Here is a 20,691-nt window from a genome sequence, read left to right on the forward strand (position 1 = left end):
ACCCACAAACCCCCTGGCCTGCTGAAGTGGAGTGTGCAAACTTAACTACTCTGCCACTGGGCCGGCCCCTAATCTATGCTTTTTGGACACACAATGCATAAAGATGTAATTTGTGACCTAAATAACTGAAAGGATGTGGGGATGAAGCTATATAGGAGAAGAGTTTTTATATGCTATTGAAGTTAAGCTGGTATAAATTCAAATTAAAATGTTATAACTTTAGGATGTTAAATGTATTCTCCGTGGTAACCAGGCAGAAAATAGCTATGAGATATACACAAAAGGAAGCAAGAAGGGAATTAAAATATTTCACTACAAAAAAATCAACTAAACACAAAAGAAGACAGTAATGCAGGAAACAAAGAACAAAAATCTGCGAGGCATATAGAAAACAAATAGGAAAATGGCATAAGTCCTCCCTTATTAGTAATTACTTTAAATGTAAATGGATAAAATTCTCCAATCAAAAGATAGAGATTGACAGAATGGGTTAAAAAAACAAACAAAAACACATGATCCAATTACATGCTGACAACAAGAGACTGATTTTAGATCCAAAGACACAGATATAAAAGTGAAAGAACGGAAAAAGATATTCTATGCAAATAGTCACCAAAAGAGAGTGAGAATGGCTATACTAATATCAGACAAAATAGATTTTAAGTCAGAAGGTTACAAGAGACAAAAGAAGGACATTATATACAATAAAATGTTAAATACAGCAAGAAGATATAATAATTATAAACATTTACACACTTAATAACAGACCCTCAAACTATATGAAGCAAAAATTGACAGAATTGAAGGGGCAAATAGGCAGTTCCACAATAATAGTTGGAGACTTCAATACCCCACTTTCAATAATGGATAGAACAGACAAAAGATAAGTAAGGAAATAGAGGACTTGAACAATAAACCAATTAGATCTATCAGACATATACAGAACACTTTACCCAACAACACAGAATACATATATCTAATCAATAGAGTATACTATAGTACAATAATATCATATAATATACAGGCATACCTCATTTTATTGTGCTTTGCTTTATTGTGCTTTGCAGATGTTGTGTTTCTTTACAACACCCTCCACTAGCAAAAAGATTATGATTTGCTGATGGCTCAGATAATAATTAGCATTTTTTAGCAATAAAGTATTTTTAATTAAGTTATGTACATTGGTTTTCTTAGACATAATGCTATTGCACACTTAATAGACTACAGTATACTGTAAACATAACTTTTATATGCACTGGGAAACCAAAAAAATTGTGTGATTCACTTTATTGCGATATTTGCTTTATTGTGGTAGTCTGGAACTGAATCCACAATAGCTCTGAGGTATGCCTGTAATATAATAAAATATAATATAATATAATATAATAAATATAATATAATCTTCAAAAAATTAACAAAATTGACAAACCTTTAGCTAGATTGAGTAGGAAGAAAAAGAGAGAAGTCTCAAATTACTAAAATCAGAAATGAAAGTGAGGACATTACTACCAATTCTGCAGAAATAAAAAGAATAATAAGAGAATGCTATGAAAAAAATTACACAACAACAAATTGGATAACCTGAATTAAATGGAGAATTTTCTAGAAACATACCAAGACTGAACCACAAAGAAATAGTAAATCTGAATAGAGCTATAAGTAGTAAGGAAATTGAATCAGTAATTGAAAAGTTCCCAACAAAGAAAAGCTCTTGTCCTGGTGGCTTCATTGGTGAATGCTACCAAAAATTTAAAGAACAACTAGCACAATCCTCATCAACTTTTCCAAAAAATTGAAGAGAGAACTCTTTATAACTCATTCATTGCCCTATACCAAAGCCAGACAGAGACACTATAGGAAAAGAAAACTACAGACAAATATCACTTTTGAACATTGATGCAAAAATCCTCAACAAAATACTAACAAACCAAATTCAGCAGCATATTAAAAGGACTATACACCATTACCACGTGGGATTTATTCCTGGAATGCAAGGATGGTTCTACATACAAAAATCAATCAATGTAAAACACCACATTAACAGAATGAAGGAAGTAAACCATATGATCATCCCAATTGATGCAGAAAAAGCATTTGACGTAATTCAACATACCCTTTCATGATAAAAACACTCAACAAACTAGGAATAGAAGGAAACTACCTCAATATAATAAAGGCCATATATGAAAAGCCCACAGCTAACATCATACTCAATGGTGAAAGATTGAAAGCTTTTCACCTAAGATTTAGAACAAGACGAGATGTCTGCTTTTGCCTCTTCTATTTAACACAGTACTGGCAGTTCTAGCCAGAGCAATTAGGCAATAAAAAGAAATAAAGTGCATCCAAATTGGAAAGGAAAAAGTAAAATTATCTCTGTTCACAGACAACATGATCTTGTATGTAGAAAACCCTAAAGATTCCATTAAAAAACCTATTGGAACTAATAAACAAATTCAGCAAAGTAGCAGGGTACAAAATCAACACACAAAAATCAGTTGTGTTTCCATACACTAACAATGAACAATCTGAAAGGGAAATTAAGACAAAAATTCCATTTACAATAACATTGAAAAGAATAAAATATTTAGGAATTAACCAAGGAGGTGAAAGACTTCTACACTGGAAACTACAAAACGTTGCTGACAGAAATTAAAGAAGATATACATATAACAATATTTCATCTTTTTTATGGCTGAGTAGTATTCCATTGTGTATATATATATATATATACTGTATATAGTGTGTGTGTGTGTGTGAGAGTGGGAGGAGGGTGAAATGGGTAAAGGGGGTCAATCATATGGTGACAGATGGAAACTACACTTTTGGACGTGAGCACACTGTAGTATATACAGATGTAGAATTATAATGTTGTATACTTGAAACCTATGCAATGTTATAAACCAATGTTACCTCAATAAAAAAATAAAAAAGATAAAAAATAAAGTTGATAATAAAAAAGAGATAAATAAATGGAAAGACATCCCGTGTTCAGGGATTGGAGGGCTTAATATTGTTAAGATGTCAATACTACCCAAGAAATCTATAGGTTCAATGCAATCCTTATCAAAATCCCAAGGATGTATTTTGCAGAAATAGAAAAATCCATCCTGAAATTTACATAGAATCTCAAGGGAGCTCGAATAGCCAAAACAGTCTTGAGAAAGAACAAAGCTGGAGGTTTCACACTTCCTGATTTCCAAATTTGTTATAAAGTTACAATGATCAAACAGTGTGGTACTGGCATAAAGGCAGACATATAGACCAATGGAATAGAATAGAGATGCCAGAAATAAACCCTTGCATATATCATCAAATGATTTTTGACAAGAGAGCTAAGACCATTCCACGGGGAAAGGACTTTTCAACAAATGGTATCAGGAAACTGGATGTCTATGTGCAAAAGAATGAAGCTGGACCCTTACCTTATACTATACACAAAAATTAGCTCAAAATGGATCAAAGACCTACATGTAAGAGATAAATAGAACTCAGATAAAAACATCGAGTAAAAGCTTCATGACATTGGCTTGGTGATTTCTTGGATATGACACCAAAGATACAGGCAACAAAAGAAAAATTAGACAAATTGGACTTCACCAAAATTAGAAACTCTTGTTCATCAAAGAACACTATTAGTAGAGAAAAAAGGAAACCCACGAAATGGGACAAAATACCTGCAAATCACATATCTGATAAAGGATTAATATTCAGAATATAAAAAGAACTCCTAATACTCAGATCCAAAAAAACAAAAAAGAAAAATACAATTCAAAAAAATGGGCAAAGGACTTGAGTATACATTTTTCCAAAGAAGATATACAAACAGCCAATGCACATGAAAAGATACTCAACGACATTAGTCATTAGGGAAACGCAAATCAAAACCACAATGAGATACAACTCATACCCATTAGTGTGGCTATCTTACTAAAATAAAATAAAATAAAATAAAACAATAGCAACAACAGTAAAACAGAAAAAAAATGTTGGTATGGGTGTGGACAAACTGGAAACCTTGTGCATTGCTGGTGGGAATGTTAAATGGCACAGTTGTGGAAAAGTGTGTGACAGTTCCTCAAAGATTTAAACAGGGAATTACCATTTGATCCAACAATTCCACTTCTGAGTATATGCACAAAAGGATGGGAAGCTAGGACTCGACAGATACTTGTACACTCCGATGTTCATAACAGCGTTATTCACAAGAGCCAAGAAACGGAAACAACTCAATGTCCATCAACAGATGAATGGATGAACAAAACGTGGTTGTGTAAGAAAACACTCCTGTGCTTCTCATTCCCTCTCATTCTACTACCACACTTCACTTCTGACAACAGATCTGTGGGTTTTCCACACATCAAGCAATTTTCCACACCAGCTGGGTGTGCTACGATTGAACTCAATTCTGATACTATCTCCAGAGATAATGTCAGATCCCACAAGTTAAGCACTCAGTCCCTCAAGACTGCCCACCCCCCACTTCAGATGCCAATCACAAGTCCCAGATTGTCACCTGTACTTCTGACTGGCTAGAAAGCAGGGTTCCTGTGACCCCTTCCTTGGGCTTGGTATTTTGCTATAACGGTTCGCAGAACTCAAGGAAACACTTCTACTGGTTTACTATAAAGGATATAATAAACAATATGGATGAACAGCCAGATAGAGATTAATAGGGCGAGGTCCAGAAGGGTCCCAAGCGCAGGCGCTCCTGTCCCTAAGGAGCTGGTATGTACCAACCACCCTCTCGGCATCTAACCCAGAACCTCAGGTTTGGGGATTTTTAAGGAGGCTTCATCAGGAAGGCAGGATCGATGATTAACTCAATCTCCTGCCCCTCTCCCCTTCCTGGAGGATGAGGGGTGGGGCTGAAAGTTGCAAGTTCCAGTCAAGAACCGGGGTCCAAGACCCAAGCGGCTAGAGTACTTATCACTTAGGAAATTACAAGAGTTTTAGGAGCTCTGTGCCGGGAACTAGAGGCAGAGACAAATATACGTTTTCTATTATTTCACGGTGGTATATACACACAATGGAATATATTCAGCCTTCAAAAGGAATGAAATTCTAACAAATGCTACAACATGGATGAACCTTGAAGACGTTATGCTAAGTGAAATAATCCAGTCACAAAAAGACAAATATTGTACGATTCTGCTCATATGAAGGACCTAGAGCAAATTCATAGAAACAGAGAGTAGAATAGTAGTTAACAGAGACAAAGGGGGAGGGGGAATAGGGAGTTAGTAATTAATGGGGACAAAGTTTCACTGTGGAAAATGGATGATGGTGATGGTTGCGCAACAATGTGAATTCACTGAATACCATTGAACTGTACACTTAAAAATGGTTAAAATGATCAATCTTTTGTATATTTTACCACAATAAAAATTTCAGGAAAAAAGTTAAATATAAACCGTTAAAAAATGTTTCATGGGCCAGCCCAGTGGCTCAAGCAGTTAAGTGCGCGCGCTCCGCTGCGTCGGCCCGGGGTTCGCTGGTTCGGATCCCAGGCACGCACTAACGCACCGCTTATCAGGCCATGCTGTGGTGGCGTCCCTCATAAAGTGGAGGAAGATGGGCATGGATGTTAGCCCAGGGCCAGTCTTCCTCAGGAAAAAAAGAGGAGGATTGGCAGATGTTAGCTCAGGGCTGATCTTCCTCACAAAAAAAAAAAAAAATGTTCCATGAGAGCAACCGAAAAAAAAATTGCAGCCAAGGTCAGAAACAGTAAGTGGACAGTCTGTCTGCAAGGCCGGTGGTCCCAAGCCCTGTGCTTTATGGAGCAATTTGTAGCCCAAAGAAGAAGGGATGCTTATGGGAGACGCATGTGCCCCTGCACTGCCCCACCTATGGAACCAGCCACTCTGGGAGGGGGCTGGGAATCCACAGTGAGACCAGTGCCCCCAGGAGAATGTGGTGCACTTTGAGTGTGGGAACCACTGGTCTGCTCCGGAACACCCCGAGGCCCCTTCCCTGCATGCTCCAAAACCAGAACCTCATGGGAGACGGGTGCAAAGACCCCTCACCTCCCTGAGCCCTCTTCCCACCCTCCCCGCGTGTCTCCCTCCATGTGCTGGAAAAACAGCTCCTGCTGAAATTCCCGTTCCAAGTCCCCCTGCTTGTTGGCTTTGATAATAGCCCTGCCCCCTCCCACCCTCCCCAGCTGCGGGCTTCCTAGGGGATTATTTCATAGACCAAGTTGGATTAGGCTCCGAACATCACTATCTGTGAACTAGGCGACATGGGTGGGCCATTTAGACTCTGCGTCAGCTTCCTCGGTATAAAATAGAGTTGAAAATAATGCCCACCTCTGGCCGGGCCCATTCCACCTTCTAATTTTCTTGTGTTTGTCTCCTCTTCCCCAGTCTCAGTGCACAGCCCGAGTTTGGGGCTCGTCATCTCCCCCAGGATTGGCAGTCTCCGTACCTGGCCTCCTTGCCTCCTGCTCAGCTCCCTCCAACCCTTTCTCCCCTCTTCTGCCAGAATCATCTTTTTAAATTTCAAGCTGATTGGCCGTTCTCCTGCTGAAAAGCTTCAGTGGCTCCCACTGCTCCCAGGCACGGTTGATCTTCAGTGACATGGCCCAGGGGTCCCGTGACCCTGTCCCTGGTGACAGCCCTGCCCCCCAGCCTCAAATCTGGCCCCTTGAAGTCTCAGCTACAGCACTGCTGGTGTCTTGGGGGCTGCCCCCCAGCACGCACCATCTCTGTGCCAGGGTCAGGGGCAGGGCAGGGCAGGTCATTCCCCCATGTTTGTCGAGCCCGGCTCTGGCCTGGGAGCTGAGGACAGAGACGGACCTGCCCCAGTCCTGCCCTGTGTGGCTCCACCTTCTCGGCCCTTCCCCTCCCTGCCTTGCCTGGCTCCCTCCCGCGTGTCCTTTGGCACTCAGGTCCCAGGTCGCCACCTCCAGGAAGCCCTTCCTCTCTCACTGCCCCTGTCATCGTGCAGTGAAATCTTTGCTCTAGCCCTGGTCGCCTCCACGCCTGTCTTTGATCCCCTTTTGGGCAAGGCCCCGTGCAGTGTGCAGCCTGGAGCCGGGTGGGCTTGCCCCAAATTTGAGTTCTCTCTTCCCCTCTCTTCCTGCTGTCTCTGGGATCTCGTGCCTCCTCCTCTCCTTGTTAATCCTCCAGGATGGGGACTAAAATTCTACCCACCTCACAAGATTGCTGTGAACATCAGTCACAGCTGTGATCAGTGCTCTAGGTGACCTGATTTCATGGGTCATCCCCATTGTACAGAGGAGAAAATTGAGGCCCAGGGAGTTAGAGCTGCAGTTCTCAGCCCTGCAGTCTGTCTGCAGAGCCTGGGCCATGCCATTCTGCCTTTCTCTATAGAAAGCAAAATGGTGAGTAAAGCAGCTCTCGGAAAAGGACCCAGCAACGTTAAGAATGCAGAGTGTCAATATTATTCATGAATTTCATTTCATGTACGTCCTCCTTGTCCCTCTTTTCTGAAGTGATGCATGTAGTTAACACCCACTGTGTTCTCTATTTTCCCCAGTGCCCCTGCGGGCCAGGTGCAGGCCTAGGCCCTCTGCATTTCAACCTCATAGTGTGTGGTGTAACGCACAGAGCTCCATTCTATCTGCAGTCTCCTTGCCCCGGGGCACCCAGCAAGGAGGTGTGTGCCACTCTGCAGAATGCATAGTCTGCGCCATCCCAGCCGGCACCACTCTCCCCGCCCTCACTGCATCCCCCAGCAGCGGTGCTGCCTTGCGCTGATCCATCCTGGCTCTCAGACTGTCTCTGAGGCTGTCCTGCTGTTTGGCTGGGCTTAGGAGCATCGTTGTGGCGTGAAGGGGAACGGCTCTTAGCTCAGTGTCCACCCCTTCCCCAGGGTTGCATTGTGTCATTGCTGGATGCCCTAATGCTCAATGCCCCATTAAAAAACAATTAAATTAGCAAGCTGCAGACATCGCTTCCTTCTGGAGGCCGGGCAGTTGCAAGAGGGCTGGAAAGTGCTCAGGCGTTACTCACGGTCTGCGGTGAGTTCAGGCTGCAGCTGCTGGCTGGGTCCTGCTGTCCAGGGGCCTAAGACGTGTACAGTAAAAGCTGGCAGGGCCGCCGCTGCTAAATCTTGTTTGCCAGCTTCCCTGCTGGTTAATGGTTAGAGGGGGGCCAGTGGCTTTCACCATTCGGTGGCCCCCTCCCCCCAGCCATTAACCAATGCGAGGCTTCCAGGAAATTTGAGTAAACACGGCAATGCCGCAAATTAACTTTCCTCTGCCTTCAATTCCCTGAAGTTTTATTTTTTAATGTATCAAAATGTAGCTGGATTTGCGTCAATATTTGTGGTTGCCCGGTGGCAGCTGGCACGGGAGCCAAAGTTGCCCCTCATTAGCACAATGGCGCTGACAGCTGTGAAGAACCAGGTGCTAAGCTCCGGCTAGGGATGGGTCCAGCAAGGTCCTGCCTTTGAGGGGACCTCTGTGTGGTGGGAGAGACAGACATGGAATAAAAGCAGCCAAATAATCCAGCTTCCCATGGATTAACTCATTTAATCTCCACAGCAACTTTATGAAGTAGATACTGTTATTGTCACTCTTCTTTAGATGAGGAAACTGAGGCACATGAAGCTTAAGTGAGCTGCCCTTGAGATTGAAACTCGACCATGCAACTCTAAATTCTAGCACCTTCTTTCTTCCCCATCAATTCTCTTTTGATTACAGGTGACAGAGACCAAACTCAAACTGCTTTAAAGCAAAAAATAATATTTATTGGATCTCATGAATGAGAGTTCTGAAGGATGGAGAGGCATTCAGGCATTGCTGGATCCAGGGGTCCCAAGTTGGTCATCAGATCTCTGTCTCTTTAAAATTCACTCTTAGCTTTTCTTTCTTCTGCTTTCCTGCTTTAGTCTCTCTACAGCGGGAACAAATGTGGCCACTGCAGCTCCAGGTTATTTGGTTCTAACTGGTTATTTGATATCAGGAGAGAGACTCACTTTTTTCTCAGTGTTCATATTAGCCCCCCAAAGGACCCTGATCATGATTGCCCACCCTCGGACTGATCACAGTGCGCATTGTGAATGCCCAGCCAGGGTCCTGTGTCTTCTGCTGGGTTGACAGCACCATTACTTCCCTCCAAGGATGGGCGAGCTGTTTCCACAAGGAAAGGGGATAAGAGCGCCCACAGCTGCGTCTAGAGTTTTGGGGGCACTTCAGTTTTATTAATCCTTATTGGTCTTTTCAAGGTTTTTCTTCCTTAAGCCAATTTTGGAATTTATTCTAGGAATTTATATATTTCATCTAAGTTTTCAAATTAAATACCATAGAGTTATTCATAATGGCTTGCCATTATTATTTTTAAATCTCTGTCATATCAGTAATTATTTTTAATTTTTTTTTGGTTCTATATTTTACTTGGGTATTTTCTCTCTTTTTTTCCTTTGATAAGTCTTGTTAGGGAGATCTGTCTAGCTAATTAGTCTTTTCAAAGGACTAGCTTTTAGTTTCGTTAATCTTTACTGGATTTTTTAATCTATATTTCATTGATTTCTGCCTTTATCTTTATTTTTACTATCCTTTCAAATTCTCTGGGTTTTTCTCTGTTGCTCTTTTTCTATTTTCTTGAGTTAAATGCCTAGCTTTCCTATTTTTTAACATTTCTGGTGTCTTTGTAAATGTATTTAAAGTTAAAAGTTCTCATCTAAATACTGACTTAGCTACGTCCCCCAAATTTTTGATATTTACTATTCTCTTTGTTATTTTTTTCTTAGTAGTTCTTAATTTTCTTTATGGTTTCATTTTTATCCCAAGAGTAATTTAGTAATGTGACATTTAGTTTATTTACAATTTTAGACTGCTCTTTTGTTATTAACTTTTACTTTTATTTCATTATAGTCAAAGAATATCCTTTCTATGATATTGAACATTTGGAACTTATTGAGGCATTTTTGCAATCATGTATGGTCTATTTTTGTAAATGTCCCATATTTTCTTAAAAAATAATGGGTATTGTCTGTTCAACATGCATATATATGTATACATATATCTATATGTATAAAGCTTGAGCTCATTATTTTATTCAACTCTTCAATATCTATGTTGATTCTTTACTCACTTGAGGTTTAGTTTCTCAATAGGGAATGTTAAAATCTCTAATAACAAATTTTCTTTTTTTTTTTTTAAAGAAAGATTTTATTTATTTATTTTTCCCCCAAAGCCCCAGTAGATAGTTGTCTGTCATAGCTGCACATCCTTCTAGTTGCTGTATGTGGGACGCGGCCTCAGCATGGCTGGAGGAGAGGTGCGTCGGTGCGCACCCGGGATCCAGGATCCGAACCCGGGCCGCCGGCAGCAGAGCGTGCACACTTAACCACTAAGCCATGGGGCCGGCCCATCTAATAACAAATTTTCATTCATTTATCTCTCTGTCAGTTGTTGCTTGATATACTTTGTGACTGTTAAAGCATATGTACTTTTGGTAATTATATCCTCTTGCTCTATTGTTCATTTTTCTTTTATTTTTGTTCCATATGACACATTTTTCTCTTAAATTCTATTTTTTTCTAATAAGATTGCTTTCCTAACTTTCTTTTGGTTCACACTTGCCTGATATAGTCCAGTGTTTCATTTCCAAACTGTCTGTGCCTTCTTGTTTTCAGAATGTCTCATGTACATAACATTGTGTTAGATTTATTTTTATTATCCAAAAATGAGGGTCTCTGTCTTTTTATTGGCAAAATTAACCTATTTACATTTATTTTAATTATTGTATTAGAATTGACATACCATTTTGTTTCATGTTTTTTCATTTATTCTGTATTCTTTTTCTTCTTGTGTCTTTTACTTCTTTGCATCGAAAAGATTGAATTTTCTCCTATTGGTTTAAAAGACATTCATTCTATTTTTGATTTTATGGCGATTGCTCTTTACTAAAAAAACACTAAAAACTTCCAGCTGAGGGCCTACCCCTCATGGAACAGAGACCGCCCATCCCCGCTGTGCCTTGTCTGAATTCCTGTCCCACAGAACCCAAGAGCCTAATAAATGGTTGTTTTAAGCTACTAAATTTTTGGATAATTTATTAGGCCATAGTACCCAGAACAGCTTTGGGTACCTGGTAGCAGGGTGCTGTGAAACGAAAGCCTAAAACTGTGGCAGCAGTTCTGGGATCCATTGGCCAAGGGGAGTTGGAAAGGCCTTATAAAGACTGTTAGTGGATGCCTGGTGGCCCTCGAGGAGGCTGTTGGTGAGGGCTTACAGGAAAGTGGGGACCAGGTTATGGGAAGCTGGAGGAAAGAGGATCCTTGTCATGTAGTGGCGGAAAGTTTAGCAACACTAGTGATAATATGAAAATAGAAAATGTAACAAATGAACTGGTAGCTGATGAGATTTCCAGGCAGACAGTTGAAGGTATGGTCTGGCTTCTTCTTCCTACTTATGGTAAAATGTGAGAGGAGATGGACAAGACCCAGGACTTTCTGGGTTAAAAAATAAGATAGTTTCGCCTTAGCCTCTCCAAAATTCTCAAATTAAGAAAAGATTTCAGGGCCGGCCCCGTGGCGTAGCGGTTAAGTGCGTGTGCTCCGCTGCCGGTGGCCTGGGTTCAGATCCCAGGCGTGCACTGACGCGTTGCTTGTCAGGCCATGCTGTGGCGGCATCCCATACAAAGTGGAGGAAGATGGGCACAGATGTAGCCGAGGGCCAGTCTTCCTCAGCAAAAAGAGGAGGATTGGCATGGATGTTAGCTCAGGGCTGATCTTCCTCACACACAAAAAAAGAAAAGATTTCAAAGCAAAGATAAATCTAGGGTGGGACAGTAAAGCCCGTGATGAAGACCTCAGAAAGATCTAAAGTGTTGCCTCAGAGAACCATTCAGTCAGATAAAAGGCCCTCTAACTCTAAGGATTTTAAGGCCAATGTTCTGTCGTGGCCTTACAAGAAGCCAAAGCTATAGAAAAACTTATCTTGAAGAGATTGGTGGGTCTGGCCTTCATTCTAATGGAAAGGATGATAAATCAATTCATATGAAACCCACAATTAGAAAAAATAATTATATCAGCTTAGTCTGAAAGGGACGGGATAGTACAAAATGATGAAAGGCCTTTGAACCCCCAAATTTCTATAGGCAGGAAACACGCTGAGAAGGCTACTCAGTCACAGACATGGGCATTTCTTGTGGAAACGGAAGGATGACCTGAGAGCAGAACCAAGATGTCAAGGGACAGAGCAAAGGGCCATGGAGGATTACTCCCAGGAGCAGGACGAGAGTACCCATTGTGTTCAGTTATGCTGGTCTCACCATTTTATACTGTGTGTGTGGAGGGGCGGGAAGAGATGACATCTCTTTAGTTCATAGGTCTTCAGCTCAAGAGGAACTGTATTTGAGGAGCCATCCACACTGACGAATGATATCCTAGGACCCTCAACTGCATTAATCCAAATGATCTGTGACTGATTTAAGTGAAGGGATCCTGGGTTTCGAGGTGGTGTTGTAATAGGATGTGATTTGGGGGTCCCAGGGTAGGCGAGTGTATTTCTTATGTGTGAGGGAAATGAATTGTTAAGGCCAGAGTGTGGACAGTGGTACCTGTTCCCCAAGATGGCTGCCATCCATTCCTTCTTTCCCTGCTGTGCCCTCATCAAGAGGTGAAGTCTATTCCTCCCCACCTTGTGAATCTTGACATGTCTTAGTGACTTTCTTGACCTATAGATGTAGAAGAAATGATGTCCTGGGAATTCTGAGGCTAGTTCATAAGAAATCTTGCAGCTTCTCTCTTGGTCTCTTGGAGCACTCTTTCTTGGAGCCCTGAGCCACCATTAAGGTGTCCAAATACTCTGCTAGAGAGACTCTGTGGAGAGACCCTGTGACAACATGTGGAGGAAGAGGGGGCCATCTGAGTCTTGCCTTCGAGCTATCCCCACCAATGTGCCACACAGGTAAGTGACACCATCTTGGATCCTCAGACCAGACCAGCCACCAGTTGAAAACTTCTGCATGATCCCAGTTGATGCCATGTGGAGCAGAAGAATCATTCAGGCATGCCTTGCGTGAATTCCTGACCTTAAAGTTGTGAATTATAATAAAATTGTTGTTCTTTTAAGCCATTAACTTTTGGGATAGATTGTTATACATCAAAAGATAACCAAAACAAAATTGCCGGATCATATATTTAGCTTTAGTAGATCCTGTCAAACAATCTTCCAAAGTGATCAGACCAATTTATATTCCCAACTGCAGTGTGTGAAAGATACGCTCGCTCCACTTGGTTGCCAATAGTTGGTGGTGTTCATCTTCTTCACTTTAGCCATTCTGGTGGGTGTGTAGTGGTATCACATCTATAAAAGAAAAAAAACACAAGGCCAGAGTTGACGTGATGGTTACCATGACCACCTCAAGGCTGAACTATAGGCAGAAATAAAAAATTAAGTTTTAACCTTGACTGTTACCAGATGGTGGAGAACAATGCAGTAGTCTTTCCCTGGAGTTAGGACATGAAAGCCCCGGACACAAGATACACTGTAGCTGGGAAGGGCGACCAATCAGAACTGGACTCAGCCTTAACCTTGCAAGCCCTGCACTTTTTGCCTTTAAAAACCAGCCACCCAAAGACTGAGGGGGAGTTCACCTATCAACTTGCAGGTTGAGGTGCATTTCCCAGGTTTGCAAACCTTTTTTTAAATAAAGCCTCTTTTTCTTCAAAATTTCATTTTTGCCTCATACAGCTGCTCATTTCAGTTAACATTTCTGGTGATGAGGATGGGATGTGAGGTGGCCACCCGATCTCCTCCTGGGGGTCAAATGGACACCGCATGCCCGCACAACCTGGAGGCCCTTGACAGTTCTTCCACATCTCCAACAGCCTCAGGACGACGATCAAGGTAAGACTCTCTCGGATCCTCGACCACCCATGCTTTGTAGAGGTCTAGAGGCTCTTTAAGGAGGGGATTCCCTCAACTTCTAAGGAGGGGGTTTCCTCAGTTTCTTAGGAGGGGGTTCCCTCATAAGGTTCAGCTGTGGCTGGTTTACAGGGAGGTTTCTCCGGGGAGGTTTCTCCATTCAGGATGGGTGACTTTTGTTCTAAAGATTCCTCTAGAGAAACAGCAAACGGCCAGCCACCTGGACCACTCCTGTGGCCTTTATGTACAAAAATTATGGACCAAATACTTGCAAGTTCCTTGTCACCTGGGTCCGAATTACTAGAGATGATCTAAAATTACATAGGCCACGATGGAGCTCCTTTGATATTCCCAAATTGGTTTATTCGTGTGCTCAATTGGAAAAGAAAGGATTCAAAACCTCTCAGAAACAATGGAATGCAGTCTTTGATTAATATGCAGAAGCTTCTAAAAGACAAAATGACTTCAAAAACAGCTCTAAAAAGGATCCTTACAGCAAAAAGGAAAAAATTTTAATAAAAATCTTTGGCCATCTGAGCAGGTCCATCTGCCAGGGAGCAATTTGTTTCCGATCGTTCTTTTGAGTTTTGTGCCTGAGACATAGCTAAAATTTTGAAGATCTCTGTTTGTGTCTATCTGTATGTGTATGTTTATGTATGTAAGCCTCTCTCTACATATATTTGTCTGCCTCTGGATGGCAAAAATTTCTAAAGGAGCTCTATTTAATTGGCTTAAAGTAGGCACTTATATAAATTATTTCTAAATGTAATACAAACTAGCCCAGATGTCTTTCAAGTTAACATGATATAAAAATGATCTTTGCTAAATACAAGCTTGTTTAAGTTTGTTGGTTTAATAAAAACAGGCATGTCTTCAGAGTTCTCAATATTAAATATAATACAAACATACAACTTTTTCTACCTGGGTTTACTGGTTGGATGGACTCAGGCTGTTTCTGTTGTGGAATTTGTCAGCAGGGAGAATAACTTGGGGTAATGGTTAACTATTTAACGTCTAATCCAAAAGTAATTTTTAAGAACAAATGTTTAAATAAATGTAAATAAGATAAAAGCCTATACCAAGTTAAACTAAATAATGGATGTTCGTTAAATATCTAAATCATTTCTGGATAGGATGGTATACTGAGACATTGATTGCTAAACATAAGTTTGTTTAGTTTTGGCTTTCTAATTTTTTTTTACAGAGACAAACAATATTTGGGTCTATCAATAGACATATTTTGTGCCACGTTGAAAAGTTTTCTGTGAAGAGAAATATGCTTTTAGAAATTATGAAATGTGTTTATGGATTTGCTAATCTATTACAGGATGCTAATATAAAATAGACAGTTCACAATTGCCTGCTTCCTAGTTTTCACTGGAAAACAAAAATTACAAATAGTTAAAAGAAGTTGGAAAGAGAACTAAAAATACAAAAGGAATCAAAGAAAAAATGTCAGAACACTTAGAGTAATAAATGTAAATTAACTCTATGCAAGCTGGGTGCTTTGATGCTGAGAGAGTGCAGGCAAAGGAGCAGATGCCCCTTTGAAAGATGAGAAGCAGTGGAACTCTCATGAGAGCTTTCTCCTACTATGGAAGGATTTACTGTAACTGCTTATTTTTCAACTTGTGGTCATAGACCATGGATAAATTACAAGTAACATTTATTTAAATAAAAAATGTACATGACATTTACATCTATCAATGTAGATAATAGATAATATATATTTTCAATTTTATTTATAATACTTAGATAAATTTATTATAAAATTTGTACATTTAAATAAAAGAAAGTAATTTCATAAAACAAAAAAAATAACATGTATAGCATATACTGAAAATAAAAAATATGGGTCAAGTTATTAAATTTTTATTTCTGTTACTTATGTGATGTTTTATATATAGATAGATATATACTGGACCGTAATATACAGTATATTTCTTACTGTGGAATGATCCAACATGTTTGAAGGCTACTTTTCTTATTCCGCAGTAAATTGAGGAACAGAAGGGTCTATGCAGCCAGATGGAGAAGCCAATACAAGGACGACCACCGTTTCTGTCCTGTACACACACAGTGATCACTCCTCAAGGCCACGCTGTAGTCACTCTCTCACAGGCTCAATCTCTGTGGCCTTGTCTTTTCAGATTTACAGCCAAGCAACAATCTTTGTTTAAAAGAACTTCTCCCATTTCTTATAACTACTTGCAAAGCTAAAAATTCTGGTGGTGGCTTCCCAGATATTTGTAGCTCTGCCATAGGTTTAAAAGTTGTTGTTCCGTCTTTCAAATCTTTATTCTGCTTACTCAACCTAGAGTAACCCCTTTCAGCAATAGTTTGGGGATGTTATTGCCTCTGCCTGCTGTATCATTCCTGGTTTGGCAGAACCATGTCAGGATGAACTATAGACACAGGTGAATCACATACTGTAATTTCCAAAAAGTGTATGGTCTATTTTAACCATATTATGTAAGAGAAATTTATACTCATTTACTGTAACGCATAGGCAATTATGCCATCCTCTAAAAGTAAAATCTGTAATTATTAACTGCCTTGCATCATTTCTTTCCTAGATAAACTTTGTAAGTTTTAAAATTTAGAAAATGACTGTGTATGAAAAGTAGACAATAAAATACGTGTTTTCAGTAAGAAGGGATAAAGAATGGAAATATTTTTGGCTGTTTTGTTAAGAAAGATAAATTTGTCCTCAAGCACTAGGGGAAAAAAAAAAAAGAAGTAGTGGGACAAATTCTGAATGTAAAAAACAAATGACAAAAGGTTTGTGGAAGTAAAACCCTGAGGAAAGAGGTTTGTCCATGGTCAAGCCAGCTAAGATCAAAATAAATTTATTTAAAAATAAATTTTAAAATCAAAAGTAAGCTGGCACAAAAAGTAAAATTTGGGTTTACTTTCTATTAAGGGACAAAGTCTTATCAGATATTTGGTCTGCTCTTAGTAAGAAATTGTAAACAAAGTTTCTTTACCTTTGATGTAAAATGCCTAGGAAACAAAGATTCTATGTTTTGTCTGTATCAAGTCTTTGATTACTTAGAAAAGCTGGGTTTTGCTCAAAACTATACAACTTTCTGTGTTTGCCTTTCAAATCTCTTTGTCACTTTGGTTAAATAGATAATTAAGTATTGTTTCATAAAAATCTGTGATTCTTTTTGATCACATATTTTAAAACCTTTTGATATTTTTAACAAAGTTCCTCCAGGGTTCAAATCCTGGGTAAAATCTTCCTTTGACTTATAAAGGAACTTTGGAAGTTTCTAATCAGCCCTGAGACTTCTCAAAGAATTTGTTCTCTCTTTCTATAAAGAAAGAGACATTAAAATAATTAAACTTGTTTGATATGTTAAATTACATTTTGTTATGTCTTCATAAACATATGAGTTCCAGAAATTATACAAAATTCCTGAAAATCTAATATGTCCTTTTATAAAATGTTGTCTGTCATCAAAATTGAGGCTCGCACTGAATATCAGGAAAGTGCCCTTAGCTGACTTTCATACAAAGCAGGAACAATAAAATCTATAAAAGTTATGACGCACGTGGATGAAGTCCATTCTGCTTCTCTTGCAGAAAAAAAAAAAATTGACCCCTCATTGCCAGACTTTGGCTATCCTGATGTCCTTGTAACATGGCAACAGTCTGCCGCTTGATAAGAGAAATTAAGATGAGTGAGCAATGGCTGTAAATTAAACAAACAGTCAGGGTTATGGGAAACCCAAGATGGCCACTTGGTTCTGCCCGGCTCCCTGACAAACCCCATTTTTTTTGTTTTTACATTCCTTCACCCACCATTGTGCATTAAAAAAAAAAACTACTTCTGTCCCCAGGGGCCTCATAACTCCTCCCTCTGGATCCTTTGGACACCTGCAGCTGGATTTCATTCAAATGCTACTTAGTATGGGTTATTATGTTCCTGTTATTATATATCTATTTTCCAGATGGGTTAACGCCCTCTCTTGCCACAAAGCTGATAACCTCACAATGGCAGAAAAATTATTAAAAAAATATATTTCCCACTTAGGGTATACATCGCATAGTCTCCAGTGATCGAGGCACCCACGTCACTGGGCAAGTCATACTAACCCTAGCAAAAACCTTTTAAACTTCTTGCACTTTTAAACTCTTAAACTTCTTTTAAACTTCTTGGTTCCTATCATCCTCAATGATCAGACAAAGTTAAAAAAAAACTAATTAAAAAACTGGATTCAGGCAAAAAAAAAAACTTAAATTACATGGGACTACATGAACTGGGAAAGATGCTCTAATGTTTTGTTTTTCCATATTTAAAGAAATCTTTTCTCTTAAGCTAACTGTGACTTATAACAATTTGTAAACAGAATTGAAACATTTATCTTTTTCTCCTTACCTGATCCCTCCAAAATTTGAAAACTTTTGATAAGTAAGCATTCTTATTTTCTTGGCAATATAGTTGTTTGCATAGGTTCAATATGAATCTGTTCTCCTTAGAGCAGGACACAATTGGAAACGCTGATTATATTACCAAGGCTTTGACTGGAATATCATATTTGAGAAAAACATGCATAAACTCAGATATGACCAAACAGCTTTGAGGAACAAGGATTGACTTTATGGAACAAATAAAGCCACTTGAAAATGTTGGCTTACAGGGTTTCCAGCAACCTTACTAGATGAGGAAAGAAGGTCACGTCCCTGGCAGGTAAAAGAATCTCAAGATATTTTGGGGCCCTCAAGAAGAGATAAATTCACCCAAATCTGTAGGTATTGCAGGTGGAATCTGACGGCAAGTCCTTGGCTTGGCTTTCCTGGCCCTGAGAGGCCTTTAAAGTTCCATCTGAGATTCCTTATAAAAAGTTCCAGCAAAGCAGATTTAAAAGAGCCTATCTGATCAATTACCATTCTTGCTGTACATATACATACATATACATGTGCATATACATACACACACGGCCTTGCTGTGAAGACCAGACGGCAGTGTCAGCCTAGCACAGCAGCGGGTGCATCATAAAGCCTCAATCAAGGAAACCGTTGCTAGACTTGTTATTGATCACTTCAGTGACTGGTGCCCACCAAGTCCTGGATTCTGCTTAGCCAGTGCCCAACAAGACCTTTTCTTTAACTATCAGCCTCTTAGCCCCTTAAAATAGAAAAATAATTTTTTAAAATAAAGCACATTTTTCATAAGCACTTTTGAGTCAGATGTCCATTAGTTTATTGCGTGTTCCCCCAACCGCGGGTCTGTGCCCACCAGCCCTGGCTAGCGGCCCTCGGGTGAGCGAGACCCACTCCCTGCCTACCAGGAGGCCCAGTTCAGTGGTTCCCTCTGGGCCAGTCACTGCTGCATTCGGGTCTCATTCGAGAACGATTTACCAGTCTTTCAGGGGTCACTCCAAATCCTGAGAGGAGCTTCTGGCTGAAGCCCTCTGAGAACAACCACCTCCTCCTCTGAAATCACCCCAATATAGATGTGTGGCTCTGGGTTCCTCTTTCCTGACTCTGCCAACCACAGAAGCTGGAACCAGGAGGGTTGTTCAGGGCGTCCTAACTTCTCCAGCCATGTGGATAAGGCAGCGCTGTCTGAAACCCGTCCCCAGGAAAACAGCGCCCAGGCTTTGCCTGACATGGGACAGGACACGACGAGCCAGAGACCTACAGTGATCAGAACTGCCAGGGAGGAGTCTCTGCCGGCCTTTGCTGAGCCCTGGCTGGCTGTTTACCCAAGGAATCGTGAGCTGTTCTGGCAAGGAATTTTGCCAGCCAGTACTCATGGCCAGCGTGGCGGTGGTGTGGGTAGGTTGGGCTAAACTTTGGACTTTGGAGGCTGGACCTGAGCTGGCTCTCGCTGGTTCTTTTGGCTGTCGTGGGTCGGGGAACTGCCTGGCACCCTCACCTGCAGCCCTGCTGGCTTGCATCGCGTTGCTGGGTCCCCCCTGCAGGCTCGGGCTTTGGGAAGTTCCTGGACCGAGCAGGACTCTAAGCCCTTCTGGGTGCCCCCGCCTCCCGGACACCAGGAACACAGCCCAGAGGGGCTAGTAATTTGCTGATAAGATTTTGCATTGGCTCCCGCCTTTATCTCCCTTCTCACTCCCACCTGCCAGTTCCTGCTCTGCTCTAGTTTCACAGCCGTGTGTAAAGCACTGAGCACTGGGTCTGGCACCTGGTGAGGACAGAAGCCAGCATTTATTGAGCCCTCTTCAGGTGCCAGCTCTGGTGTTTACGTGTACTGAACTATTCGATCCTCACAAGAACCCTACAGGCTAAGTATTATTATCGATCAGGAAGTATAGCAGCGATATTGGAGAAGGACTCAAGAGCAATGGACTCTGAGTTCGAGTCTAGACCTTAGCTGTGTGATGTTGGGCAAGTTACATAAGCTCCCTGGGCCTTTAGCTGGGCAATGGAGATCCCAGTATCTAGAATCTCTTCAGGTCGTTGTGAATATTTGGAAAGAGCGTAGAACAGTGCCCCATATATTCTAAGCACTATGTGAATGCTAATGATTATTGCTATTCCCATTTGGCAGAATGGGAAACTGAGGCAGAGAGAGGTTAGTAGACTTACCTAAAGTCACACTACTAAGTAGAGAAATCAGAATTGGAGCCCAGGGACCTTAGCTAAAGCCCTCACCACAGAGTTCAACTGCCCCCATGGGCATTCATTCCTTCCCTGCTTTGTCCCACGTCAGAACAGAGGGCAGGGGCACTCCAGTCTTGATCCTGAGGAATTCCCCAGGGCAGATTCTGGGCCCTGGGGACTGATAGGGGTGTTGGGTTGGGGTCTGGAGAGGTGATATGAGTGCCCTCTGTTGGTCCAGGTGTGGCCTGCGAATTCACAAGTTGGCAGTAGCCTGA

General features: G+C 40.9%; 1 protein-coding gene across 1 annotated transcript in view; it reads left to right on the forward strand.

Moving 5' to 3' along the window:
* PPP4R4 (protein phosphatase 4 regulatory subunit 4) overlaps positions 1 to 20,691 on the forward strand; it is a 221,834-nt gene that overhangs the window by 135,945 nt on the left and 65,198 nt on the right. The gene's annotated exons all lie outside the window — the stretch shown is intronic.

The sequence above is a fragment of the Ceratotherium simum genome, chromosome 24 (genome assembly GCF_057802395.1).
Source record: "Ceratotherium simum simum isolate JZ-2026a chromosome 24, ASM5780239v1, whole genome shotgun sequence".
Lineage (NCBI taxonomy): Eukaryota > Metazoa > Chordata > Mammalia > Perissodactyla > Rhinocerotidae > Ceratotherium > Ceratotherium simum.